The following is a 5,375-nucleotide window of genomic DNA, read 5'->3' on the forward strand; positions in this document are numbered from 1 at the left end:
TGAAATTGGCAATTTCATCCACGCTACCACGGTTAATTTCAAAATCCAATACTCTTATCGAATGTTTACGTTTCTTCATATGGAAAGTACCCACACTGATAACATGCATCAGCGATATTTGTATTAGTGCACGACTCTAAATTCAATCAAGATTTTGTATTTCCGGGAATAGAAGTGCTCATAAAAGCAATAGTGTGTGTTGGACTTCTCTATTTATCACACTAGAATTAACAGCCCTTCGTTCGTACGCAGGAATGCATCCCAGACTTTATGTAACCTGGAATCTTTTATTGAGAACTAAACCAATCGGGAAGGAGTTCTGATAACATGTGGCGTAAGTTATCGCTAATAAACGACTGTATTACTTCAACCATTTAGTCAATAAGTCAAATATTTTTTATATAATCTGCTTTGCACCAATAGTGGCTCCCTTGTCAGCTGTTTAATGTAAACTGGCATTTTATCTATTTTAACAGAAGTTATTTATTGTATGACAATGAACAATTATGCAACAAGTTTTAACAACTACATAATTCACTCTTGTTAGTTCAGATGAAAATGTGCTTGGGCAATTAATGTGGAAAGCAATCAGAGTATCCGACGAAAACCAATCTGATTGGACAGGTAACACAATTCCTTTTATTAATAGTCCAGTTAGGAAATAGACCTAGGGCAGTCCTTGTGGATGGCGAGTGTGCTATCTATTAAGATACTAGATGCATGTATTTTATCATATGTTTATATGCGTGTTATGTTTAATCTGTACTGTGAATTACCATCCTCCGCCTAAATAACACACTAAAGAGTAGCTGTACCTGAACAGGTTTGTTAGCAGATTTCGCATTAGATCGATTGAACAATGTTTCCCTGTACGACAGCGCCATCTTGCATAGCACAAGTACTCGACTTACGTTTCTGTTTGATCTAGTGATGCGATATTGAGTCTCGTGTCCTTTTAAAACATATTTCTAAATAACAACAAGAGTATATCAAAGTGTCAACAAAACCAAAATCAATAAAACTAGGACAAAATATAAACAACGGAAAGATTTACATGGAGACAATTGAAAAAAAGTACAAGGAGAAAAAGACCACGTGTTCCAGAAGGACAAGCGCCTCCTGCTCAATCGGCGACAATCGCCATGTAGAAGTCAACATGAAAAGGAAACGAATTAAAAATTCTCTGTATCACATAACTAAGTTTATATACAAATATTTCAAGAAAATCTACTCCTTTAGTCATCCTTACATCTGTTATTGCTTTACTTAAACATCGTTACAAAATTTGAAATTCGATGGTAGAATGGCTATTATGATAGGAACATATTTTTTTGTAGTTCATAAGCCGGATTCCATACACTTGATCTTTGAAACATACATGTAATGTAAACCGGATGATGGTTTTAAAGGGAATTCTCTACGCTTTTAGTGTTGCTTGATGCAATACATATGGGGATTGAACGTTTTCTTTTTTAATGTTCATGCCGGTGTGAAGGCAAAACGGTTACATCCATAGTGAACGAGGCCCGCTATATTTACACTTTTACTATAGAACAATTGTTTGATTTTATTTATTTGTTCTTAAATAATTAATTTATTACTGCGTTTTGTATATGCGTCGCCCTTTAAATGATGTTGGCGGAACAGCCCTGTTTACATAAAATTGGCGGCAAAAATTAACCGTAGTCATATGAGTGGTTGACACAGGGGCATTCTCCATGTTATCCGAAGCGAAGCGACAAGACTCTCATTGAACAAGGTTAATCGATGACGTCATAAGTAAATCAGGCGTTACGTCACGAAGGTTTTTGCTTTCATACTCGAATGAAATGCATTTCTGGTGGTAACGTTCATATCGTGGGTTGCAGCGCAAATGTAAATATATTTAAAAAGTTATCAGATGTTTATATTAGATAATATTTTAACACGAAAATATATTGTATTTGTCAGTTTATTTGTTCTGATTAATCGACCTGACCGATTTAAAACAAACAGCAAAGGATGTCAGGGAAGATCATATCCACCCAATCTTTTCGATAACCTTAATAAGTGTTTTAGCATATGATAAAACAGTTAGAGACTTTTTTGATGTTGGAGAGAGCGTGATATGAACCTTAGAAAGTAATATGAACCTCGGCTCGCCTCAGTCAAATTCACATTTTTAGTTTGTATTACATGTTATTTTACCTCATTTAAAAGACGCTGTAAAATGGCCTTTTTTGATCGTCATGAATAAAATCATATTTCTATCCCAAATATCCCAAGCGATCGGGCATTCATTGCGATCGGGGGTACAGATTTTCTTGTGTGAATAAGTCTTCATGTACCCCTTATTTTCATGCAGTGATCAAATACTATTCACCATCACACAAGTCTATACATTTTTGTGAATGTAATATGAGACTATTAGCGAAATAATATTGCAAGTGGATATTCATCCCACGATATGGTAGTCATATGATAAATAAGCAGAATTTCAAATCGCTGTATCTCTCGTCGGAAAAACACAAGAAGTGTTCGGTGGAGGGATTCATCCTAAGATGCTTAGAGCTTTCGAGCGGTTCTGTATGACTGGTTTCAATGAATCCTTATCAAAATCAAGAAAATCTTTGTGATGTTTTCTCTCGTCCATATCTTCCAAACGCCTACTCGGTACATGGAAAGGTCAGCAGACGATAGCTACGGTAACCTTGAGCGACGTGTGTTGTCCAAATCAATTTCATTGATTCGGATGTCATTTGTTGTAACAGCAGATGATACATTACACAGGACCAATCGCGCGTGCGGTTGTTCTGTCAACATGCCGAGCACCAAGTGACCCTTCGGCTGTCAACATCAAGGTAAAGATAATAATCAACAGCAAACGACATGCTTCATGTTTTAGTCTGTATACACATACATAGTTACATCATGTCATATGATATATTTGTGTTTGACAAGCTAAACATTTACCACCGAAATCATGTAGACGCTTTCTTGTATTATATGTTGTCCCTCATTCAAATTATTGTGAATTGAGTTTTCTGGTTAACATTTCTTTAAATAAGATCATTTAGTTCATGAAGAGTTTCATCTGAGCCTTCACATTTGAAATAAAAATCGACTGCAAAGAAATACCATCATAGATATATGACCGTCTATTTGAAAAACATTGTTAAGTAAGCCTGGCTCTGTTGAAACCTCGCCCGAGGCAGGCAGACCAGTATACAATACACTAAGCTTGATTGGGATATGAAAGGGTTCCTCTCAGACATGCAAAGTTAGCCAAACCTGAATTCCGGTGACAGCTCTAATTACTGTGGGGCAGATGTCTTTCCTGGAGTGCCAACTCATCCCACATCCGTTTCTCGTCTGCAAAAACCCATTTTGGCTGTTGACATCATATTTCGAATAGAAAATCATTACATTTACTATAAAAAATAAGGCTAAATTAGAAAAAACAAAAATGTTGATCACCGCCACTTTTAGAATTGACCGTCTTTTTTGGAAATTACTGCTAATCTTCAAAATCTTGTTTCTCTGACTGCCTAGCAGGTGGTCGATGTCAAGACAGTGAAATGAAATAGAATTAAAAGTTGACTTATGGCAAAAATAACGCATTATACGATGATAAATAAAAAATACAATCCCCTATTGCCAGTCAAGATGATAATAAAGGCTGTTTTTTGTTCGATTTATTCGTCGTTATACTCGTCGGCCCAAATAAAAATGCTGGTTTAATCTTTGATCAAATTTATTTACAGCAGTATTAAAACAATAATATTACTGAAAATTCAGACATAAAGAACAATTACTTTGGTCTTAAAGTTCATCAAACATTTGGTTAATACATAATATATAACACCCCCCCCCCCCCCCCCTAAATTTAAGAAGATATTATTTCAGCGTGTCCGTCTTGAACGTTCATTGAAAATGAAACATATCAGCTTAAAAATATATGGGGAGAACCCTGCAATGTATTACTAAATTTTCAAAGTGCATTCACCTGTGCTTTTGTGTTACGTCCATCCATCAATTCATCGATTGTCCCTTCCAACGTCACGATTCTGTCGTGGAGAAACTCTTAAATATTGAAAATATATGTTTACTGATCGTGGTTTTTAAACAAGTAAAATTAAAACTCTTTGAGAATTTCGAAAGAAAGCTTTGCACCTTGGGCTTTTTACAGCAGTTTTGATGTTATTTTTATCGACTTTATACATAAAGACCGGGTAAATAATAGAAAATGATTAGCAAGCCAAATATTACGATATACGACGTCATCAGTTTTTGTGGTGTCTGTTTTTACGTTATTAGAAATAACCTTGAAATAGCTACTTTTGGGGAATAGCTTTATTTATATTATTGATTAGATAAAAACCTTACTTTAAAAGTAACTCCATAATTATATTTTACTTTGAAATAAAGAATGACAGTTTTATTAATTATTTTGGCACGGCTATCAGTATAAATATAAATTTGTAATTTTCAATAATACGCTTCCAATAAATTCCATTTTTTCTTTTTTGGAAGTTTCTCATTCCTGAAAATGTCGCTTTAGATCTACATTGAGATACGGTTTGTCCCTGTGTGCTGTCGATACGGCGTTTGTTTTTACTACATCGCATGAGATAAATGCTACCTCCATTATTCAGGATAGCGGATGTGATACCTTTCCCCATTGTCACCGACATATCAAGGGAATCAGAGATTTATAGAATTACGACAAACTAGTAGGATATCTCGACGTTACCACTACTAATTTATTTGTCAGGAGATATTAAACAAATTGCTATTGTCTTCAAATTATATTGTTGGCGTTTGACAATTTAAGATATGAACGCCTCCATTGTCTAGCGGCAGTGCCATTGGGGTCTGTTATTGTGGTCGAATTGCATAAAATCAATACTCGACTTCCGCTATGAGGGGGAAACGTATGGGCCCGTTCACTAGACGAGCTCGTAAGGGAAACGGAAGCTAGTTAATTAAGCGGCCATTGGTCAATTAGAGCGCGAATCGAATTACCTGCAGACAGTCCAACAACGCACTATTAAGTGTACTATACAAATTTGACGCAATCGAGGTTGCATTCATTAATAATTAAGTAACTGCCATCGAATTTATGTTTTTTCTTGTCATATCTGACTTGATGTTGATGAATAAGCTCACTAAGAAACACTGAGAAACACTTAAGAACGAAAAAATCAATTCTACGACTTAATCTACCTTATTATACCAGTAAACTTCAATTAGCATTGAATTTTACAAAACACAATCTAAATCATAAATTCATGACCCAACTTAATGACGTACCAGCTAAATAATCTATGCATGGCTAACTTAATGATGTACAATCTAAATCATATTTGCATGGCCCAAATTACGGAAACACTCTC

Source organism: Mizuhopecten yessoensis, unplaced genomic scaffold, assembly GCF_002113885.1.
Source record: "Mizuhopecten yessoensis strain PY_sf001 unplaced genomic scaffold, ASM211388v2 scaffold10961, whole genome shotgun sequence".
In the NCBI taxonomy this organism is placed as follows: domain Eukaryota; kingdom Metazoa; phylum Mollusca; class Bivalvia; order Pectinida; family Pectinidae; genus Mizuhopecten; species Mizuhopecten yessoensis.